Source organism: Maylandia zebra, linkage group LG23 (genome assembly GCF_041146795.1).
Source record: "Maylandia zebra isolate NMK-2024a linkage group LG23, Mzebra_GT3a, whole genome shotgun sequence".
Taxonomy (NCBI): domain Eukaryota; kingdom Metazoa; phylum Chordata; class Actinopteri; order Cichliformes; family Cichlidae; genus Maylandia; species Maylandia zebra.
The window spans coordinates 22,815,250-22,837,805 of NC_135188.1; the positions used below are offsets into that span (position 1 = coordinate 22,815,250).

The following is a 22,556-nucleotide window of genomic DNA, read 5'->3' on the forward strand; positions in this document are numbered from 1 at the left end:
AAAGACATCTAGAGGAAGCGGTGTCTGAAAAGGGCTGGGAAAATCATCAAAGACCCCAGTCACCCATCACATGGACTCTCTGCCTCCTGACATCTGACCCACGTTAAACTCATGGACTGAACATACACACACCCACAATGGACAACTGTACCCTCAAACACAATAATAACATGGACTGAACCACCACTCACAACCACTAGCACTTTATGTAGCCTCTGTAGAAACTATCTACACCCTCACTTATCTTAACTGCACTACTGTATAGCTTTGTGTAAATAATCATTCTGTACATTCGATAATCTTTAATCCTACAACTGTTTACAACTTGCATAGTTCCCATTTCTGTATAGCTGTATATCTCAGATTTCTGTAAAGTTATTTATTTCATATTCTGTATAGTTTTTCATATTTATATCCTGTTCATAGCCTGTACATACTTATAGTTATAGAATATTCACAACATACTTCATACCGTGTACATTATAACATACCATAATAGACCCATTTCTGTAATATACTCACATATCTATATTATTGCTAATATATATTGTAATATATCTATATCACTAAAGCACTTCTGGATGGATGCAAACTGCATTTCGTTGCCCTGTACCTGTGCATGTGCAATGACAATAAAGTTGAATTCTATTCTATTCTATTTAGTGCATTTAGTACAATTGGCTTCAGTTGAGGTATTATTTCAGCTTTTCTAATGCTAATCAGCTGCTCCTGTTTGTAAACCCACTTGTTCCCATGATTACGCATCATAACTCATCATCATTATTCACCTATGTATTACTTTTATGTATTAGTCATCTATTTGTTGTAATCATCTATCCTTGCAGTTGTTTATTACACAAAATAAATTATATTATCACACTTCTGGCCACATAGCGCTGATATTCACTGCACATGCCCATATTAACTTTTTCCAGCCAGGTGTTTTCCTTTTCCCATTCTTCCCTTTCTCTGAGGGAAACAAACATTGCTGCTCTAATGCTGGGCTTACACTGTGCGGTTTTAGGCCCATTTTGAGCCGATTTTTGAGTGATCGGACCGATTTTGGCCTTCATCGTGCGTCATGTAGTATACGTTGGGTAACGAGAAGTGATTAACACCTCACGACCAGTTCCCGATCATCAATCGCTCGTGAGGGTGTCACCGCAGCTGCTCGCGCGCAAACACGTAAACGTCGGTGAAAAAGACGGAGCAGCATGGCAGTGCAGCGTGTGATCTGGACACAAGCGATGGAGGCACAACTTGTAGAACTTTGGAAAGCTCATCCGAGCCTTTTCGATGTGGCCTCACAAAATTATCACGACCACAACAACCGTGAAAATAGTTGGATTTACACTGCTGCTTAATCACAGCTGCCTGATCAATGTTTTTCATTAGCAATTTAGCAAAGTTGATGGTGGTGGTGTGTCTGTGTGAGTGAAAGACAGAGAGAGAGAGCGACAGATTTTCTGTTATAACCTTCATTTTATGGCGGGGGTAACTACTTTGGCACAACAGCGGCACAGTGTGAGCACTCAGGTCGCATCAGAGCATCGGGCGGTACAGTGTGAGAGTACATCGTGACCTATGAACTTCTAACCCCTGTGAGTCAATCGTGCAGTTTGAGCAGGAGCTGAATAACGTGACTGAAAAAATCACACAGTGTCTGCCCAGCTTTAGGTGTACTGTCGTCCGAGACTTGCACCGCAGTGTCGGCGTTTGTTTCCCTGTTGGCCATGCTTCTTGTTGTGGTCACCTGTTGTCTTCCGGTATTTTCTCCGAAAGCAACCTTTCCTCGACCAATGAGATGAGCGGTAATCTGAATTGTCATACTCGAATTGTCATAAGTGTGCTGTCAGCTCATTGGTCACAAAGCAGGAGAGGGGCTGGGAATTATGTTTTCAAACAAGGCGTTAATTCCATAAACATTTATAGACTACTTTTGGTTCTCACTGTATTACGGGACAAAGTGCGTCCCTTATTAGCTCAATACGGGACGTGTACTTTTGTTTCGAAATACGGGACGATTCCGTATTTTAAGGGACGGTTGGCAACCCTAGTCTCAAACTTACATGAGCAAGTAGTAAAGCAAGTAGCAAGTAGCAAAAAACTACGGTGGCCCCTATAGACAAAGCATGTACAAACTCCAAAACACTTACAAACTCTATAACACTTACAAAATTCAAAACATATGCAAAAACCAAAACACAACGGAAGTGCTCCAGGACGCTAGGGGCAGTATTGAGCTCGATTTGCAAAATAAACGGCAAGTTTGTTGCAAACTCATGGGCTGTATGGGACGGTCTAGGTTCCGTCGTGCTGCCCAGGTTGCCTAGTAACCATTGATACTAACCGCTGGAAACGTGTCATGCAACTTTGTTTGACAGAAATGAAGGAGAAGATATTTTGTTCATTTGTTTGTTTGTTTCTTGATTTGATAAGTATCTGAGGCTGAGACCACAGGACTGTAAAACATGATTTTTGGCCTTCATTTCTGTACTGAACGGTCATTTTAAGATTAGCTAGTAAATAACAATTAGCTAATTTTGTTCATGAGACTAAGGTAATATCATTTTGGTAATGTAAATATAATATAGCCAATATTATAGTTACAACTGCCTACAACTGCAAAGCTCTCCAGCGAGTAGTGCGGTGCTCTGAACGGATAATTGGAGGTGAGCTTCCCTCCCTCCAAGACATCTACAGGAAGCGGTGCCTGAGGAAAGCGGGGAGGATCATCAAGGACTCCAGTCACCCCAGCCATAAACTGTTCAGACTACTTCCATCAGGAAGGAGGTTCTGCAGCATCCGGTCCCGTACCAGCAGACTGAGAGACAGCTTCTTCCACCAGGCCATCAGACTGCTGAACACGTCATAGACACCTCACCTTCACTACTGGAACTTCAACATTATGCACTCCATACTGTACAGTAATGCCACTGTTTTGCACATGTCTCAACTCTGTATATTTTTATATATTTATTTATTGTTTACTCTATTTAATTTGTAAAATATGTGTATACACACACACACACACACACGTAGAAAAATATTTAGTATACACATTCAGAAATGCATATACTATTATATATTGTACATATTGTAACGATGGTTAAGTGTTACTGGACAGTGACATGTTGGTTTTCTCTGCACACTGTTGTTGTTCCTTTAAGATTCATGTTTGGTTGGGCTGCAGGAAGTAGTGAGGGTGGTGTACAGGAAGGGGTGGGGGGACCTGGTTGTTCTGTGTGTGTGCCAGGCTGAAGAGAGGTGTAGTTCGAGAGCGCTTCCCCCTGAGTTAACAACCCGCTGGCTTATGTGCCGAATAAACGGACAAACTGAGACCCCAACCGTCTGGTTCTTGTGAACATTACATTGGTGTCAGAAGTGAAGAAAGAAAAAAGAACCCCAGAACGCCCGAGACCCTGTTGCCGGCGACGCTTGCCGTTACGTGACGAGGATGTTGCCGGGCAGGATTAAGAAGGAGACGGAGGAGAGGGAGGTTCGTCCGCGCTCGCCCGCCCATGGAGTGAGGGAAACGGCGCTGCGGCTGTCTGCCGAGGCTGGATTTTCTCCAGGTTTGACTAGGCTCGGGAACTGTTCGCACAGCGGCCGCGATTCCGGCGGGAAGGAGTCGACCTCGCTTGGCGCGCCGTCACGTGATGTAAACAAACATGGCGGCGCCCAGCAAGCTGCAGCGAATATAAAAACTCCTAAGTTCAGCGGCAAGACGCCATGGGAAGTGTTTATCGCACAGTTCGAGCTGTTAGCTGTTGCAGCTGGCTGGTCTGAGGAACATAAAGCTCTCCAATTGGCTTTGTGCCTGTGTGAGGATGCAGCTGCATGCCTGCTGCTGCTGACCGAGGAGCAGAGGGGAGATTATAATGCTCTGGTCGGAGCACTTCAGAGCTGCTGGGGATGTGGACAAGTCGGACACCTCATCAGGCAGTGCCCCAAGCTTGCAGCGGTTCAGGGAAGCGCCCACGGGCCCGTGTAGGCGGGAGTACACGGGCCTGGGAGAACGACATCCCCACACCACCGCCACCTCCACCCGGTGCGGCCATCACTGTGGGCTGGACCCAGGTTGGCGGCTTTTGCCATGTTCCAGTGACGATTGCGGGGGTGTCCTGTACGGCCCTGCTGGACACGGGATCCAATGCAACGCTGGTCCGACCCGATATTGTCCCAACCGGAGCTGCTGTACAACCGACTAACGTGCAACTTAAGACTGTGACCGGTGATCTGGCCCCAATGAGAGGGAAGGGAGTGTTCCAGTTCAAGGTGGGGGACCTCGGTGTGTCTTATGCTGCCTGGGTGGCTGACGTGCAGGACGCCTGCATCCTTGGGCTGGATTTTTTACGAGCCATTGGTGGTGTACTGGACTTAGGCAAAGGCCTCCTCGTACTCCCTGATGGGAAGAAGGTGCCGCTTATTCCTCCCCCGGTCTGCACAGCATCTGCCGCGGCGTCCACCTCCACCGCAGAGACCCCTGCAGACCCGCCAGCAGAACAGCGAGTGGAGGAGGAGGAGGAGAGGCTCTCAGCAGTGAGGAGTATCTGGTCAAAGAACTGTGAGGGGCTGACTCCACAGCAGCAAGAGAGTCTATGGCAGGTACTAAAAGAGTTTAGTGACATTTTTGCCCTGAAAGAAAGTGATGTTGGCTTGACACACTTGGTAGAGCACGTCATTGAGACCGGGGATGCCCAGCCTATTAAAGTGCGCCCCCGCCGCCTGCCCCTGGCTCATCAGGAGGCTGCAGACAGGGAGCTGTGTGAAATGATGAAGGCGGGCATCATAGAACCATCTGATAGCCCGTGGGCCTCCGCGGTGGTGATGGTGCCTAAGAAAAAAAGTCCTAGGATGCGTTTCTGTGTGGACTACAGACCACTCAACAAAGTGACGAAGAAAGACTCTTACCCCCTTCCCAGGATTGATGAGTCCCTCGACTTAGTAGCCGGGTCCTCCTGGTTTTCCACCCTGGACCTGCGGAGTGGCTACTGGCAGGTGCCACTGTCCCCGGAATCCAGACCGAAGACAGCCTTCTGCACTAACAGGGGACTATGGCAGTTCAAAGTCCTGAGTTTTGGCCTTTGCAACGCTCCTGCGACCTTCGAGAGGCTCATGGACAGTGTGCTGGCTGGCGTCCCACGGCAACGGTGTCTGGTTTACCTGGATGATCTTCTAGTGCACGGGAGCTCCTTTGATGCTGCCCTGGATGCCCTGAGACAAGTGTTGGAGAGGGTGGCGGCTGCAGGCCTGAAGCTGCATCCCGACAAGTGCCACTTCATGAGGAGGGAGGTGGAGTTTCTGGGCCACAAGCTGGGTCGTGAGGGCATCAGCACTTTGGAGGAAAAAATTCACACCATTACCGAGTGGCCCACACCAGCAGACCAGAAACAGCTCAAAAGCTTCCTAGGACTGGCGTCTTATTACAGGAGGTTTGTGAAGGGCTTTTCCTCCATAGCCGCACCACTCTTCCACCTGCTGCAGAAGGACCGTGACTTCATCTGGACCCAGGACTGTCAGCAGGCATTCGACACCCTCCGCAGATCGCTGACAGAGTCCCCAGTCCTTGCCCCCCCTGACCCCGCCCTGCCTTTTGTCCTGGACACTGACGCAAGTAATGTGGGGCTGGGAGCGGTGTTGTCGCAGGTTGGACCGGAAGGGGAGAAGGTGGTGGCGTACTTCAGCCGGGTCCTGAACAGGAGCGAGCGGCGCTACTGTGTCACACGACGAGAGCTGTTGGCTGTGGTGGCGGGGGTGAGACACTTTAAATACTACCTGTGCGGCACAGCATTTGTTGTCAGAACTGATCATGCTGCCCTTCAGTGGCTGATGTCTTTCAGGGAGCCAGAGGGACAGGTGGCTCGCTGGCTGGAGGAGCTCCAAGCCTTCAATTTCACCGTGGAGCACAGAGCAGGGACGCACCATTCTAACGCAGACGCCCTCTCTCGCCGCCCATGTGCTGCAGCTGGCTGCCGTTACTGTGAGAAGCGAGAGGAAATAGAGCGGGAACTCACGACAATAGACGGAGCAGCACAGCTCGCCTGCAGGGTTCTTCTGGTGGTGGATGCAGCGGAGTGGAGGGCACGGCAGGAACAAGACACAGACCTGCTGCCGGTCCTGCAGTGGCTGGAGAAGGGGGAGCAACCCCTTTGGGATGAGGTCACTGGGTTTTCCATCTGTACCAGGGGGCTGTGGGCCAAGTTTGCAGCTCTCAGGCTGAAGGAGGGGGTGTTGGAGCGTGCCTGGAAGGATCCTGCCACGGGGGAGGAGAGGTGGCAGGTTGTGGTGCCAAGGTCGCTGAGGTCAGCTGTGCTGGGAGCCTGCCATGGGAGCACTGGCTCTGGCCACTTTGGGGTCTCCAAGACTCTTCGCCGCCTCTGCCAGGGCTATTACTGGGGTCAACAGCGGAGGGATGTGGAGGACTTTTGCCGCAGCTGTGATGCATGTTCCTCACACAAAGGGCCACAAGACCAGTCCCGGGCTCAGCTTCAGCAGCAACCAGCAGGAGCTCCAATGGAGCGAGTAGCTGTGGACGTCATGGGCCCATTTCCTCGCACAGACAGAGGAAACCGCTATGTTCTTGTGGCCATGGACTATTTTACGCCATCCCAGATCAGGAGGCTGAGACTGTCGCTGATGTATTAGTGGAGGGGATGTTCAGCCGCTTTGGGACAGCAGAGACCCTCCACAGTGACCAGGGGCGTAACTTTGAGTCCAAGGTATTTGCTGCCATGTGTGAACGCCTTGGGATTAAGAAGACCCGCACCACCCCACTTCACCCCCAAAGCGATGGGCTGGTGGAAAGGTTTAACAGGACGCTGGCCCAGCAGCTAGCCATCCTTACCTCAGAACACCAACGGGACTGGGATTACCATCTTCCCCTTACCCTCATGGCCTACAGGTCGGCAGTGCAGGACTCCACCCAACGTACGCCTGCCCTGCTCATGTTAGGGAGAGAGCTGAGAACTCCTGCAGAGTTGGCTTTTGGGAAACCCCCGGACGCGCCAGAGGCACCACCGGGCCGGGACTACGCAAGGAAGCTGCAGGACCGGCTGGATTCTGCACATTCCTACGCCCGAGAGCAGCTGGCGAAGGCAGGCCTGCGCCAAAAGAGGAATTACGACATCACCACTAAAGGGAGGCACTTCCGTGCTGGGGAGCTGGTGTGGGTCTACAGCCCAAAGAGGAAGAAGGGACGGTGTCCTAAACTGGATAGCAGCTGGGTGGGGCCTTGCAGCGTCCTAGAGCGAGTGGGGGAGGTTGTTTACAGGGTGCAGTTGCCTCCTAGGGGGAGGATAGTAGCGCTGCACAGAGACCGGATGGCCCCCTACAGAGGACAGTCCCTCCCCTCCTTTCCAGAGGGACGTGTACAGAGCGTCCATGACCCTGCTCAGAGGGGCCCCCGACCGGGGCTGCGTTCCCCCCCCCTCGGACTCTTCACCCCAAAGCCCCGAAGCTCCGCGTCCTCCTCAGGGGCTCAGGAGGTCAAGGAGGGAACGTAGGCTACCGCCCCGCCTCAGAGACTGTGTCGTTCCCTCGGGGACGAGGAACTTATTGCTGGGGGGGCAGTGTAACGATGGTTAAGTGTTACTGGACAGTGACATGTTGGTTTTCTCTGCACACTGTTGTTGTTCCTTTAAGATTCATGTTTGGTTGGGCTGCAGGAAGTAGTGAGGGTGGTGTACAGGAAGGGGTGGGGGGACCTGGTTGTTCTGTGTGTGTGCCAGGCTGAAGAGAGGTGTAGTTCGAGAGCGCTTCCCCCTGAGTTAACAACCCGCTGGCTTATGTGCCGAATAAACGGACAAACTGAGACCCCAACCGTCTGGTTCTTGTGAACGTTACAATATATTTATTAGTTTAAGATGTGGCCATTCATGTATTTTGCTTGTTTACATTATTGTATTTTGCACAACTCTGTTGCTTGTGAAGCTCGCACACAAGAATTTCACTCACATGTACTGTACCAATGTACCTGCACATGTGATGTGACAATAAAAGTGATTTGATTTGATTTATATTAATCATTATTAGCTATTACAGCAGTGAACATGAACTGTGTCAAATACTGAGCTTCAGTACAGATTCAAGTCGCAGTTATTTATATGTCTTATCACCTTAAATCTTCACTCAAAGACAAGTATCTTTGACAGTGCATATATAGTAGGGGTGCAACGATATTCGTATCGATATTGAACCGTTCGATACAGTGCTTTCGGTTCGGTACGCATATGTATCGAACAATACAACATTTGTAATTTATTTTATCAACTTTCCTTCTGACGATGCTGTCTGTGTTGAGCGCTCAGTGAATCTGCGTTCGACTACTCTGCCTAGGCTGCACTGTCGAGCGCAGATCCACTGAGCGCTCAACACAGACAGCATCGTCAGAAGGAAGAGCGCAGGGCAAGCTAGCGAGACAGAAGTTAAGCTCTCCTTGCAACAGGCAAATTGAACCTCATTCAGATCTGGCGTTTGGAATTATTTTGGTTTTCATGTGACGTATGACCCTGAAGGTAAGCGAGTCATGGACTAAAGTAAAACAGTATGTTGGATGTGCCATGCAATGCTCAATTACATGGGTGGGAACTAGTGTGTTAGCGCAGTTAGCTCGTTAACGTGTTGGCCGTCTAGCCCCATGCAAGGAGCGATCGGCGGTAGCTCGTTAACGGAGATTTGCCGTGTTGTAGCGTTAACGTCATTTCAACGAGATTAACCTGAAAGCACTAGTGGGAACACAACGAATATGACTGCACATTTACGCCGACATCATCCTAGTGCAAAGACAAAAACAACAAGCATGCTACTAACTTTAGCCGAGTCATTTAGACAGCTGTTAGCACATGATTCTCCTTATGCTGCTGAGAATATAGCCCAGAAGAAGCGGATAGTATAGCTTTTATTTTGGAAAGAGACATTTCTCTGTAATAAACTCTCTTTTCCAAAGATGAGTGATTCCTCAATCAGATACAGGGCTTGCAATATCGCTAGCCCGACGTCCTGGGGCTAGCGATTTTTTCAGTCGGGCTACCAAAATCTATCTCTTCCCTGCCCGTCGGGCTATTGTAGGAAGGAAAAATATATGTCAATGCTTTTGCATTCTTTCGGAAATGTAGCTGGGTAATTATGTCATTGGCATCGGTGAGCCACTGTCAATATGTGACATATTGAAATCGTGTTTGAATTTGCGCTTGTTTTTTTGCTTTCACTTTGCAATCGTGCGAACTGTGTATAGAGAGCGACAGCACTGATCTGTGAGTGATGATAATTTGTGCACCAATTCCTCTGACATCGTCTTATTAATCGTTAGCTTACTATGCAAACATGACAAGTGAAATCTCCCGCAGCAAGCTTAAACATGTGAGAGGTTGATCGCGCAGAGAATCGCTGAGCTTATGTGAGTGCGTGTGTAAAAGCAGCAGGATATATATTTCAGTTCTGCTGAGCCAAATAAGACAGGTCAGGGTGAAGAAGTGACAGCCAAAGAAAAGCTTACCACAAAACGGAGAAGTTATGACAAATCAGACTATAAGGCAAAAAGAAAGTGCAGCTTTATGGTTTCATGGACAAAATCATTTCTGTGGCTGCAATATGACGAGCTAAATAACCAGGGCTGCACATAAGTGGTCCGCAGGTGCGCATTCGCTGTCAAAATAAAAAATGCGCACAAGGGTTAAGGTTAAATTTAAAAACTGTACTTTTGAGTTAAAATATATATTTATCATTTTAATAAATGACAAATTAAAAAGGCATGAACATTTTTTTTGTATCGAAAAAATATCGAACCGTGACACCAAAGTATCGAACCGAACCGTGAATTTTGTGTATCGTTGCACCCCTAATATATAGGTGTATCATATATAAGAGACAAATGTTGTTCCTTCAGTATGTTGGCATAACTAAATTTGGCTCATTGCTTACATATATGTATAAAAAGAAAATGTACGAGCTGTAAAAACTGTTTCTGATAGAATGAATAATAGACCGATATATTAAATATTCCTTTATTGGGTGAGAAAATCATACTATGTCATAACTGCTTTAAGTCATACAGAATAGATATCAGAGCCTTAAACTGGCTGACTTCTGCTAAAACATACAAATACAAATTTTTAGGTCCATTCTGCTGCTGATACATACTTTAGGTTTCTGAATGTTAAACTTGTTGCTGCCTTTCATAGTGTGTAACTTGAAGGCCCTGAGTACTTTCTCCCACACTGAAAACACCGGAATGATGGAATGATAAAATTGTTTGAACATTACCTAATAAGACTGATTCAGGACAGACAATTAGTTATGTGAAACTTTTCTAGCAGTCCTTCACAAACAGGGAACAGTCCGTCTATTCTCTCCATCTGTCAGCTGCTGCTGGCTCTTCCTCCTCCTCTTCCTCACACACTGCTGAGTTTGTCCTGGTGGATCATCAGGGGTGCAAAGCCTCACAGATGATGTGCAGCAGTGGGTCCCTCAGTCTGTCCTCACTCTGCACACTTGCAGTTGTCACACATGGAAATCAAATGTGTGATAAGCTGCAGGATTCAAACACAAGTGTAACTTATAAATACATGTTCATACTTTTGTTACACAATCAGAGAGAAAGAAAAAGAGAGAGAAAGAGTGCAGGACAGACAGACAGGTGACAGTCTCAGGTGTTTACACTGCTACAAAACAGCACAAGAGAAGGAGGATTTAGTGTTTGTGTTATTACGAGTGCTAAACAAGAAGAGTTCCCAGATGGTACAGTGGACACATGTGTGACTGCTGTGATTAAAGCATCTTTCATTCAGCTTAATGAGTGAACTGTCAACTCGTTCAAACACATGTTAAAGTCCGTTTTGCTCGACACCACCGAACAGAGGCAGCAATAAAACATAGCTAACATTAACAGTGCAGTGAATCCTGCTTGTGCCGTGATATTCAGGACTGCAAACCGAGCAGCATCACTGACTTACAGCTTGTTGTGTTTGTGGATATATGACTGACTTTAATTATCCACGAAATCATCACATTCTCTGTAAGATTAAGGTTTTAAAAGCAAGTAAAAGCTGAACGTACAAACATCACTAATGGCAAATAACTTTGCCGACATGTGGCCAACAGTAATGTTTTAATGTTCCTCATTATTAAACATTTGCACATAAATGAGTGACATAATATTCAGTACTTAATTTACTCTTCGGCCGCTCTGCTTCTGCCGTCTGCGGCAGAATTATCCACGCTATGAATTGTGGGATATATGGGACCACGAAGTCTACACTGCCACAGCCATAAAATTCAGGGAAATGAAGGACGCATTTGAAGGCCACATTTCGAGCAGCCTTTGAATTGGGACAGCCTTCGGCGCGCCACTGTGACGTAATCGGCCTTAAAATGCAACCTTTAAGGCTGCAGTCCCTGAATTGGGATACAGCCTTTAATTATCCATAAAATCAGCACATTCTTTTTAAGATTAAGACTGACTATTGAACGGCGTATATTTTGAAGTAAAGGCTTTAAAACCTTTACTTTAAAAATGTACAAACATCGCTAATGTCACATAACTTTGCCGACATGTGGCCAACAGTAATGTTTTAATGTTCTTCATTATTAAACATTTGCGCATAAAAAAGTGACATAATATTCAGTACCTACTTATGAAAGTTTACTCTCCGGCTGCTCGGCTTTCGCCATTTTTTTTGGAAAAATTATCCCGACAACCGCCGCACTATGAAGTCTGAGGTATGTTGGACCATGAAGGCTACACCGACCCATCCTTGAAATTCAGGGAAATGAAAGACGCATTTGAGGGCCGCATTTAGAGCAGCCTTTGAATTGGGACAGCCTTCATCGCGTCGCTGTGAAGTAATCGGTCTTGAAATGCAGCCTTTAAGACTGCAGACCCTGGGTGTGTCCTTCAAAAGAGACTCTACGAGTTCTCAAACGAGGCTCGAAAGGCCAGGTTAGGGAAGCCATGAATTTGGCCTTATCAGTGAGAGATCGGGCCACGTAAGCTTTATGACCGTCATTGGCAGATGATGCTCTGGCTCAATAGGTGGATCCACTGTGCATGTGGCAGGTAGGACTACGTTTTTAAGAGCGTGATACATGGGAGAAATGCTGTGGCATGCACTTATTTCAAGCAACAATCAATTATTTCAAGCAACAATCAAGCAATATCCACCAGCCACGTGAGCAATCCAACACCAGCAGTTCACTCAAACAGACTCCAACGAACGTTCGTGAAAAGAGGGAACTTCTGCCAGACCACTTGGCCTAACGGACAAGGCGTCTGACTTCGGATCAGAAGATTGAGGGTTCAAGTCCCTTCGTGGTTTGTTGTGAGTCCTTGAGGAGCAGGCATGCGTTCCCAGTTGGATTGCAGCAGGCCAACCTCGGATCCTTTATGTCATCCAAAATTGCTACACTTTTGTCAATTTCATGTCCTTCAACAGAGACTCTACGAGTTCTCAAACGAGGCTCGAATGGCCAGGTTGCGGACTGAAGCCATGAACTTGGCCTTATCAGTGCCAGGCCCCAGTGGTCTTGGCTTAGAAGCAACCATAGAAAGTCAATAACATGCCATGACCTCAAGCGACATGGGTGAAAAAATCACGACTTGGAAGCAGGCTGTTGGTGGAACTACACCTACATAGGTGGCTTCTGATCAGTAGGAGCTTCCAAGAGTTGGCTTTCATTGGTACTGCTTGAAGTAATTTCTTGTAAACACACATTTCTCTTGTGTTGTTAACAGTTCTTCCACCCTCTTTTTTGGTATATCAGTCAACAGAATGATTTTGTAGGCCGGTTAGCTCAGCTGGTCAGAGCGTGGTGCTAATAACGCCAAGGTCATGGGTTCAATCCCCATACTGGCCATTCCAACAGCCATCCAACGTACTGTCTCATGATAGACTGTGGATTTTTTTGGGTGGGATCCAAGAAAAAACCTCTGCCAACTTCCAGGTGAGTGATGTACGCAACTACAAATGACAGCAAACCACAAAATTCACTGACACATGACACGCTAATGAATACATTACATGCTTAGCTACAATCTCCAAATCACTTTTCCAGCTACTTTCTGGATAAATCACTCATTTCCAAAGTCTGACACAGCATACTGCATCAAAAACTGCTGCTTTATATCCTCACCTAACGACCCTAACTTTAGAAGACGCACACCATGTATTGTTTTGTGGCAAATTTCTTCTTAAAGCATTTTTTGTAAGTCAACAGAAGACTTCTTTTTTTCCCACTATGTTGAAGTAATTTCTTGTAACACACATTTCTCTTGTGTTCTTAACAGTTCTTCCACCCTCTCTTTTTTGGCATATTAGTCAACAAAAGGATGGGTTCACACACATTTAGTAGGCCGGTTAGCTCAGCTGGTCAGAGCGTGGTGCTAATAACGCCAAGGTCATGGGTTCAATCCCCATACTGGCCATTCCAGCAGCCATCCAACGTGCTGTCTCATGATAGACTGTGGATTTTATTGGGTGGGATCCAAGAAAAAACCTCTGCCAACTTCCAGGTGACAGATCGGGCCACATAAGCTTTATGACCTTCATTGGCAGATAATACTCTGGCTTAGTGGGTGGATCCACTGTGCATGTGGCAGGTAGGACTACATTTTTAAGAGCGTGATACATGGGAGAAATGCTGTGGCATGCACTTATTTCAAGCAACAATCAATTATTTCAAGCAACAATCAAGCAATATTCACCAGCCACGTGAGCAACCCAACACCAGCAGTTGATTCAACCAGACTCCAACGAACGTTCGTGAAAAGAGGGAACTTCTGCCAGACCACGTGGCCTAACGGACAAGGCGTCTGACTTCGGATCAGAAGATTGAGGGTTCAAGTCCCTTCGTGGTTTGTTGTGAGTCCTTGAGGAGCAGGCATGCGTTCTCAGTTGGATTGCAGCAGGCCAACCTCGGATCCTTTATGTCATCCAAAATTGCTACACTTTTGTCAATTTCATGTCCTTCAACAGAGACTCTACGAGTTCTCAAACGAGGCTCGAATGGCCAGGTTGCGGACTGAAGCCATGAACTTGGCCTTATCAGTGCCAGGCCCCAGTGGTCTTGGCTTAGAAGCAACCATAGAAAGTCAATAACATGCCATGACCTCAAGCGACATGGGTGAAAAAATCACGACTTGGAAGCAGGCTGTTGGTGGAACTACACCTACATAGGTGGCTTCTGATCAGTAGGAGCTTCCAAGAGTTGGCTTTCATTGGTACTGCTTGAAGTAATTTCTTGTAAACACACATTTCTCTTGTGTTGTTAACAGTTCTTCCACCCTCTTTTTTGGTATATCAGTCAACAGAATGATTTTGTAGGCCGGTTAGCTCAGCTGGTCAGAGCGTGGTGCTAATAACGCCAAGGTCATGGGTTCAATCCCCATACTGGCCATTCCAACAGCCATCCAACGTACTGTCTCATGATAGACTGTGGATTTTTTTGGGTGGGATCCAAGAAAAAACCTCTGCCAACTTCCAGGTGAGTGATGTACGCAACTACAAATGACAGCAAACCACAAAATTCACTGACACATGACACGCTAATGAATACATTACATGCTTAGCTACAATCTCCAAATCACTTTTCCAGCTACTTTCTGGATAAATCACTCATTTCCAAAGTCTGACACAGCATACTGCATCAAAAACTGCTGCTTTATATCCTCACCTAACGACCCTAACTTTAGAAGACGCACACCATGTATTGTTTTGTGGCAAATTTCTTCTTAAAGCATTTTTTGTAAGTCAACAGAAGACTTCTTTTTTTCCCACTATGTTGAAGTAATTTCTTGTAACACACATTTCTCTTGTGTTCTTAACAGTTCTTCCACCCTCTCTTTTTTGGCATATTAGTCAACAAAAGGATGGGTTCACACACATTTAGTAGGCCGGTTAGCTCAGCTGGTCAGAGCGTGGTGCTAATAACGCCAAGGTCATGGGTTCAATCCCCATACTGGCCATTCCAGCAGCCATCCAACGTGCTGTCTCATGATAGACTGTGGATTTTATTGGGTGGGATCCAACAAAAAACCTCTGCCAACTTCCAGGTGACAGATCGGGCCACATAAGCTTTATGACCTTCATTGGCAGATAATACTCTGGCTTAGTGGGTGGATCCACTGTGCATGTGGCAGGTAGGACTACATTTTTAAGAGCGTGATACATGGGAGAAATGCTGTGGCATGCACTTATTTCAAGCAACAATCAATTATTTCAAGCAACAATCAAGCAATATTCACCAGCCACGTGAGCAACCCAACACCAGCAGTTGATTCAACCAGACTCCAACGAACGTTCGTGAAAAGAGGGAACTTCTGCCAGACCACGTGGCCTAACGGACAAGGCGTCTGACTTCGGATCAGAAGATTGAGGGTTCAAGTCCCTTCGTGGTTTGTTGTGAGTCCTTGAGGAGCAGGCATGCGTTCTCAGTTGGATTGCAGCAGGCCAACCTCGGATCCTTTATGTCATCCAAAATTGCTACACTTTTGTCAATTTCATGTCCTTCAACAGAGACTCTACGAGTTCTCAAACGAGGCTCGAATGGCCAGGTTGCGGACTGAAGCCATGAACTTGGCCTTATCAGTGCCAGGCCCCAGTGGTCTTGGCTTAGAAGCAACCATAGAAAGTCAATAACATGCCATGACCTCAAGCGACATGGGTGAAAAAATCACGACTTGGAAGCAGGCTGTTGGTGGAACTACACCTGCATAGGTGGCTTCTGATCAGTAGGAGCTTCCAAGAGTTGGCTTTCATTGGTACTGCTTGAAGTAATTTCTTGTAAACACACATTTCTCTTGTGTTGTTAACAGTTCTTCCACCCTCTTTTTTGGTATATCAGTCAACAGAATGATTTTGTAGGCCGGTTAGCTCAGCTGGTCAGAGCGTGGTGCTAATAACGCCAAGGTCATGGGTTCAATCCCCATACTGGCCATTCAACAGCCATCCAACGTGCTGTCTCATGATAGAATGTGGATTTTATAGGGTGGGATCCAACAAAAAACCTCTGCCAACTTCCAGGTGACACATCGGGCCACGTAAGCTTTATGACCTTCATTGGCAGATACTACTCTGGCTTAGTGGGTGGATCCACTGTGCATGTGGCAGGTAGGACTACGTTTTTAAGAGCGTGATACATGGGAGAAATGCTGTGGCATGCACTTATTTCAAGCAACAATCAATTATTTCAAGCAACAATCAAGCAATATCCACCAGCCACGTGAGCAACCCAACACCAGCAGTTGATTCAACCAGACTCCAACGAACGTTCATGAAAAGAGGGAACTTCTGCCAGACCACGTGGCCTAACGGACAAGGCGTCTGACTTCGGATCAGAAGATTGAGGGTTCAAGTCCCTTCGTGGTTTGTTGTGAGTCCTTGAGGAGCAGGCATGCGTTCCCAGTTGGATTGCAGCAGGCCAACCTCGGATCCTTTATGTCATCCAAAATTGCTACACTTTTGTCAATTTCATGTCCTTCAACAGAGACTCTACGAGTTCTCAAACGAGGCTCGAATGGCCAGGTTGCGGACTGAAGCCATGAACTTGGCCTTATCAGTGCCAGGCCCCAGTGGTCTTGGCTTAGAAGCAACCATAGAAAGTCAATAACATGCCATGACCTCAAGCGACATGGGTGAAAAAATCACGACTTGGAAGCAGGCTGTTGGTGGAACTACACCTGCATAGGTGGCTTCTGATCAGTAGGAGCTTCCAAGAGTTGGCTTTCATTGGTACTGCTTGAAGTAATTTCTTGTAAACACACATTTCTCTTGTGTTGTTAACAGTTCTTCCACCCTCTTTTTTGGTATATCAGTCAACAGAATGATTTTGTAGGCCGGTTAGCTCAGCTGGTCAGAGCGTGGTGCTAATAACGCCAAGGTCATGGGTTCAATCCCCATACTGGCCATTCCAACAGCCATCCAACGTACTGTCTCATGATAGACTGTGGATTTTTTTGGGTGGGATCCAAGAAAAAACCTCTGCCAACTTCCAGGTGAGTGATGTACGCAACTACAAATGACAGCAAACCACAAAATTCACTGACACATGACACGCTAATGAATACATTACATGCTTAGCTACAATCTCCAAATCACTTTTCCAGCTACTTTCTGGATAAATCACTCATTTCCAAAGTCTGACACAGCATACTGCATCAAAAACTGCTGCTTTATATCCTCACCTAACGACCCTAACTTTAGAAGACGCACACCATGTATTGTTTTGTGGCAAATTTCTTCTTAAAGCATTTTTTGTAAGTCAACAGAAGACTTTTTTTTCCCACTATGTTGAAGTAATTTCTTGTAAACACACATTTCTCTTGTGTTCTTAACAGTTCTTCCACCCTCTCTTTTTTGGTATATTAGTCAACAAAAGGATGGGTTCACACACATTTTGTATGCCGGTTAGCTCAGCTGGTCAGAGCGTGATGCTAATAACGCCAAGGTCATGGGTTCAATCCCCATACTGGCCATTCAACAGCCATCCAACGTGCTGTCTCATGATAGACTGTGGATTTTATTGGGTGGGATCCAACAAAAAACCTCTGCCAACTTCCAGGTGACAGATCGGGCCATGTAAGCTTTATGACCTTCATTGGCAGATAATACTCTGGCTTAGTGGGTGGATCCACTGTGCATGTGGCAGGTAGGACTACATTTTTAAGAGCGTGATACATGGGAGAAATGCTGTGGCATGCACTTATTTCAAGCAACAATCAATTATTTCAAGCAACAATCAAGCAATATTCACCAGCCACGTGAGCAACCCAACACCAGCAGTTGATTCAACCAGACTCCAACGAACGTTCGTGAAAAGAGGGAGCTTCTGCCAGACCACGTGGCCTAACGGACAAGGCGTCTGACTTCGGATCAGAAGATTGAGGGTTCAAGTCCCTTCGTGGTTTGTTGTGAGTCCTTGAGGAGCAGGCATGCGTTCCCAGTTGGATTGCAGCAGGCCAACCTCGGATCCTTTATGTCATCCAAAATTGCTACACTTTTGTCAATTTCATGTCCTTCAACAGAGACTCTACGAGTTCTCAAACGAGGCTCGAATGGCCAGGTTGCGGACTGAAGCCATGAACTTGGCCTTATCAGTGCCAGGCCCCAGTGGTCTTGGCTTAGAAGCAACCATAGAAAGTCAATAACATGCCATGACCTCAAGCGACATGGGTGAAAAAATCACGACTTGGAAGCAGGCTGTTGGTGGAACTACACCTACATAGGTGGCTTCTGATCAGTAGGAGCTTCCAAGAGTTGGCTTTCATTGGTACTGCTTGAAGTAATTTCTTGTAAACACACATTTCTCTTGTGTTGTTAACAGTTCTTCCACCCTCTTTTTTGGTATATCAGTCAACAGAATGATTTTGTAGGCCGGTTAGCTCAGCTGGTCAGAGCGTGGTGCTAATAACGCCAAGGTCATGGGTTCAATCCCCATACTGGCCATTCCAACAGCCATCCAACGTACTGTCTCATGATAGACTGTGGATTTTTTTGGGTGGGATCCAAGAAAAAACCTCTGCCAACTTCCAGGTGAGTGATGTACGCAACTACAAATGACAGCAAACCACAAAATTCACTGACACATGACACGCTAATGAATACATTACATGCTTAGCTACAATCTCCAAATCACTTTTCCAGCTACTTTCTGGATAAATCACTCATTTCCAAAGTCTGACACAGCATACTGCATCAAAAACTGCTGCTTTATATCCTCACCTAACGACCCTAACTTTAGAAGACGCACACCATGTATTGTTTTGTGGCAAATTTCTTCTTAAAGCATTTTTTGTAAGTCAACAGAAGACTTCTTTTTTTCCCACTATGTTGAAGTAATTTCGTGTAAACACACATTTCTCTTGTGTTCTTAACAGTTCTTCCACCCTCTCTTTTTTGGCATATTAGTCAACAAAAGGATGGGTTCACACACATTTTGTAGGCCGGTTAGCTCAGCTGGTCAGAGCGTGGTGCTAATAACGCCAAGGTCATGGGTTCAATCCCCATACTGGCCATTCCAGCAGCCATCCAACGTGCTGTCTCATGATAGACTGTGGATTTTATTGGGTGGGATCCAACAAAAAACCTCTGCCAACTTCCAGGTGACAGATCGGGCCACGTAAGCTTTATGACCTTCATTGGCAGATAATACTCTGGCTTAGTGGGTGGATCCACTGTGCATGTGGCAGGTAGGACTACATTTTTAAGAGCGTGATACATGGGAGAAATGCTGTGGCATGCACTTATTTCAAGCAACAATCAATTATTTCAAGCAACAATCAAGCAATATCCACCAGCCACGTGAGCAACCCAACACCAGCAGTTGATTCAACCAGACTCCAACGAACGTTCGTGAAAAGAGGGAGCTTCTGCCAGACCACGTGGCCTAACGGACAAGGCGTCTGACTTCGGATCAGAAGATTGAGGGTTCAAGTCCCTTCGTGGTTTGTTGTGAGTCCTTGAGGAGCAGGCATGCGTTCCCAGTTGGATTGCAGCAGGCCAACCTTGGATCCTTTATGTCATCCAAAATTGCTACACTTTTGTCAATTTCATGTCCTTCAACAGAGACTCTACGAGTTCTCAAACGAGGCTCGAATGGCCAGGTTGCGGACTGAAGCCATGAACTTGGCCTTATCAGTGCCAGGCCCCAGTGGTCTTGGCTTAGAAGCAACCATAGAAAGTCAATAACATGCCATGACCTCAAGCGACATGGGTGAAAAAATCACGACTTGGAAGCAGGCTGTTGGTGGAACTACACCTGCATAGGTGGCTTCTGATCAGTAGGAGCTTCCAAGAGTTGGCTTTCATTGGTACTGCTTGAAGTAATTTCTTGTAAACACACATTTCTCTTGTGTTGTTAACAGTTCTTCCACCCTCTTTTTTGGTATATCAGTCAACAGAATGATTTTGTAGGCCGGTTAGCTCAGCTGGTCAGAGCGTGGTGCTAATAACGCCAAGGTCATGGGTTCAATCCCCATACTGGCCATTCCAACAGCCATCCAACGTGCTGTCTCATGATAGACTGTGGATTTTTTTGGGTGGGATCCAAGAAAAAACCTCTGCCAACTTCCAGGTGAGTGATGTACGCAACTACAAATGACAGCAAACCACAAAATTCACTGACACATGACACGCTAATGAATACATTACATGCTTAGCTACAATCTCCAAATCACTTTTCCAGCTACTTTCTGGATAAATCACTCATTTCCAAAGTCTGACACAGCATACTGCATCAAAAACTGCTGCTTTATATCCTCACCTAACGACCCTAACTTTAGAAGACGCACACCATGTATTGTTTTGTGGCAAATTTCTTCTTAAAGCATTTTTTGTAAGTCAACAGAAGACTTTTTTTTCCCACTATGTTGAAGTAATTTCTTGTAAACACACATTTCTCTTGTGTTCTTAACAGTTCTTCCACCCTCTCTTTTTTGGTATATTAGTCAACAAAAGGATGGGTTCACACACATTTTGTAGGCCGGTTAGCTCAGCTGGTCAGAGCGTGATGCTAATAACGCCAAGGTCATGGGTTCAATCCCCATACTGGCCATTCAACAGCCATCCAACGTGCTGTCTCATGATAGAATGTGGATTTTATAGGGTGGGATCCAACAAAAAACCTCTGCCAACTTCCAGGTGACAGATCGGGCCACGTAAGCTTTATGACCTTCATTGGCAGATAATACTCTGGCTTAGTGGGTGGATCCACTGTGCATGTGGCAGGTAGGACTACATTTTTAAGAGCGTGATACATGGGAGAAATGCTGTGGCATGCACTTATTTCAAGCAACAATCAATTATTTCAAGCAACAATCAAGCAATATCCACCAGCCACGTGAGCAACCCAACACCAGCAGTTGATTCAACCAGACTCCAACGAACGTTCGTGAAAAGAGGGAACTTCTGCCAGACCACGTGGCCTAACGGACAAGGCGTCTGACTTCGGATCAGAAGATTGAGGGTTCAAGTCCCTTCGTGGTTTGTTGTGAGTCCTTGAGGAGCAGGCATGCGTTCCCATTTGGATTGCAGCAGGCCAACCTCGGATCCTTTATGTCATCCAAAATTGCTACACTTTTGTCAATTTCATGTCCTTCAACAGAGACTCTACGAGTTCTCAAACGAGGCTCGAATGGCCAGGTTGCGGACTGAAGCCATGAACTTGGCCTTATCAGTGCCAGGCCCCAGTGGTCTTGGCTTAGAAGCAACCATAGAAAGTCAATAACATGCCATGACCTCAAGCGACATGGGTGAAAAAATCACGACTTGGAAGCAGGCTGTTGGTGGAACTACACCTGCATAGGTGGCTTCTGATCAGTAGGAGCTTCCAAGAGTTGGCTTTCATTGGTACTGCTTGAAGTAATTTCTTGTAAACACACATTTCTCTTGTGTTGTTAACAGTTCTTCCACCCTCTTTTTTGGTATATCAGTCAACAGAATGATTTTGTAGGCCGGTTAGCTCAGCTGGTCAGAGCGTGGTGCTAATAACGCCAAGGTCATGGGTTTAATCCCCATACTGGCCATTCCAACAGCCATCCAACGTGCTCTCTCATGATAGACTGTGGATTTTTTTGGGTGGGATCCAAGAAAAAACCTCTGCCAACTTCCAGGTGAGTGATGTACGCAACTACAAATGACAGCAAACCACAAAATTCACTGACACATGACACGCTAATGAATACATTACATGCTTAGCTACAATCTCCAAATCACTTTTCCAGCTACTTTCTGGATAAATCACTCATTTCCAAAGTCTGACACAGCATACTGCATCAAAAACTGCTGCTTTATATCCTCACCTAACGACCCTAACTTTAGAAGACGCACACCATGTATTGTTTTGTGGCAAATTTCTTCTTAAAGCATTTTTTGTAAGTCAACAGAAGACTTCTTTTTTTCCCACTATGTTGAAGTAATTTCGTGTAAACACACATTTCTCTTGTGTTCTTAACAGTTCTTCCACCCTCTCTTTTTTGGCATATTAGTCAACAAAAGGATGGGTTCACACACATTTTGTAGGCCGGTTAGCTCAGCTGGTCAGAGCGTGGTGCTAATAACGCCAAGGTCATGGGTTCAATCCCCATACTGGCCATTCCAGCAGCCATCCAACGTGCTGTCTCATGATAGACTGTGGATTTTATTGGGTGGGATCCAACAAAAAACCTCTGCCAACTTCCAGGTGACAGATCGGGCCACGTAAGCTTTATGACCTTCATTGGCAGATAATACTCTGGCTTAGTGGGTGGATCCACTGTGCATGTGGCAGGTAGGACTACATTTTTAAGAGCGTGATACATGGGAGAAATGCTGTGGCATGCACTTATTTCAAGCAACAATCAATTATTTCAAGCAACAATCAAGCAATATCCACCAGCCACGTGAGCAACCCAACACCAGCAGTTGATTCAACCAGACTCCAACGAACGTTCGTGAAAAGAGGGAGCTTCTGCCAGACCACGTGGCCTAACGGACAAGGCGTCTGACTTCGGATCAGAAGATTGAGGGTTCAAGTCCCTTCGTGGTTTGTTGTGAGTCCTTGAGGAGCAGGCATGCGTTCCCAGTTGG

The 22,556-nt window shown here is 46.3% G+C and overlaps 20 non-coding genes across 20 annotated transcripts; all 20 read left to right on the forward strand.

Moving 5' to 3' along the window:
• The first annotated feature begins 12,778 nt into the window (after nucleotides 1-12,778).
• Nucleotides 12,779-12,852, forward strand: trnai-aau (transfer RNA isoleucine (anticodon AAU)). The gene has a single exon. It is a non-coding gene; the product is annotated as a tRNA-Ile (tRNA).
• Nucleotides 12,853-13,346: 494 nt separating this feature from the next.
• Nucleotides 13,347-13,420, forward strand: trnai-aau (transfer RNA isoleucine (anticodon AAU)). The gene has a single exon. It is a non-coding gene; the product is annotated as a tRNA-Ile (tRNA).
• A 360-nt stretch (nucleotides 13,421-13,780) lies between these two features.
• Nucleotides 13,781-13,853, forward strand: trnar-ucg (transfer RNA arginine (anticodon UCG)). Its single transcript has one exon. It is a non-coding gene; the product is annotated as a tRNA-Arg (tRNA).
• Nucleotides 13,854-14,317: 464 nt separating this feature from the next.
• Nucleotides 14,318-14,391, forward strand: trnai-aau (transfer RNA isoleucine (anticodon AAU)). Its single transcript has one exon. It is a non-coding gene; the product is annotated as a tRNA-Ile (tRNA).
• A 494-nt stretch (nucleotides 14,392-14,885) lies between these two features.
• Nucleotides 14,886-14,959, forward strand: trnai-aau (transfer RNA isoleucine (anticodon AAU)). Its single transcript has one exon. It is a non-coding gene; the product is annotated as a tRNA-Ile (tRNA).
• Nucleotides 14,960-15,319: 360 nt separating this feature from the next.
• On the forward strand, nucleotides 15,320-15,392 carry trnar-ucg (transfer RNA arginine (anticodon UCG)). Its single transcript has one exon. It is a non-coding gene; the product is annotated as a tRNA-Arg (tRNA).
• Nucleotides 15,393-15,856: 464 nt separating this feature from the next.
• Nucleotides 15,857-15,930, forward strand: trnai-aau (transfer RNA isoleucine (anticodon AAU)). The gene has a single exon. It is a non-coding gene; the product is annotated as a tRNA-Ile (tRNA).
• Nucleotides 15,931-16,289: 359 nt separating this feature from the next.
• Nucleotides 16,290-16,362, forward strand: trnar-ucg (transfer RNA arginine (anticodon UCG)). Its single transcript has one exon. It is a non-coding gene; the product is annotated as a tRNA-Arg (tRNA).
• A 464-nt stretch (nucleotides 16,363-16,826) lies between these two features.
• trnai-aau (transfer RNA isoleucine (anticodon AAU)) lies at nucleotides 16,827-16,900 on the forward strand. Its single transcript has one exon. It is a non-coding gene; the product is annotated as a tRNA-Ile (tRNA).
• Nucleotides 16,901-17,393: 493 nt separating this feature from the next.
• Nucleotides 17,394-17,467, forward strand: trnai-aau (transfer RNA isoleucine (anticodon AAU)). The gene has a single exon. It is a non-coding gene; the product is annotated as a tRNA-Ile (tRNA).
• A 359-nt stretch (nucleotides 17,468-17,826) lies between these two features.
• On the forward strand, nucleotides 17,827-17,899 carry trnar-ucg (transfer RNA arginine (anticodon UCG)). Its single transcript has one exon. It is a non-coding gene; the product is annotated as a tRNA-Arg (tRNA).
• Nucleotides 17,900-18,363: 464 nt separating this feature from the next.
• trnai-aau (transfer RNA isoleucine (anticodon AAU)) lies at nucleotides 18,364-18,437 on the forward strand. The gene has a single exon. It is a non-coding gene; the product is annotated as a tRNA-Ile (tRNA).
• Nucleotides 18,438-18,932: 495 nt separating this feature from the next.
• Nucleotides 18,933-19,006, forward strand: trnai-aau (transfer RNA isoleucine (anticodon AAU)). Its single transcript has one exon. It is a non-coding gene; the product is annotated as a tRNA-Ile (tRNA).
• Nucleotides 19,007-19,366: 360 nt separating this feature from the next.
• Nucleotides 19,367-19,439, forward strand: trnar-ucg (transfer RNA arginine (anticodon UCG)). The gene has a single exon. It is a non-coding gene; the product is annotated as a tRNA-Arg (tRNA).
• A 464-nt stretch (nucleotides 19,440-19,903) lies between these two features.
• trnai-aau (transfer RNA isoleucine (anticodon AAU)) lies at nucleotides 19,904-19,977 on the forward strand. The gene has a single exon. It is a non-coding gene; the product is annotated as a tRNA-Ile (tRNA).
• Nucleotides 19,978-20,470: 493 nt separating this feature from the next.
• Nucleotides 20,471-20,544, forward strand: trnai-aau (transfer RNA isoleucine (anticodon AAU)). The gene has a single exon. It is a non-coding gene; the product is annotated as a tRNA-Ile (tRNA).
• Nucleotides 20,545-20,903: 359 nt separating this feature from the next.
• trnar-ucg (transfer RNA arginine (anticodon UCG)) lies at nucleotides 20,904-20,976 on the forward strand. Its single transcript has one exon. It is a non-coding gene; the product is annotated as a tRNA-Arg (tRNA).
• A 464-nt stretch (nucleotides 20,977-21,440) lies between these two features.
• On the forward strand, nucleotides 21,441-21,514 carry trnai-aau (transfer RNA isoleucine (anticodon AAU)). The gene has a single exon. It is a non-coding gene; the product is annotated as a tRNA-Ile (tRNA).
• Nucleotides 21,515-22,009: 495 nt separating this feature from the next.
• On the forward strand, nucleotides 22,010-22,083 carry trnai-aau (transfer RNA isoleucine (anticodon AAU)). Its single transcript has one exon. It is a non-coding gene; the product is annotated as a tRNA-Ile (tRNA).
• Nucleotides 22,084-22,443: 360 nt separating this feature from the next.
• Nucleotides 22,444-22,516, forward strand: trnar-ucg (transfer RNA arginine (anticodon UCG)). The gene has a single exon. It is a non-coding gene; the product is annotated as a tRNA-Arg (tRNA).
• The last annotated feature ends 40 nt before the right edge of the window (nucleotides 22,517-22,556 follow it).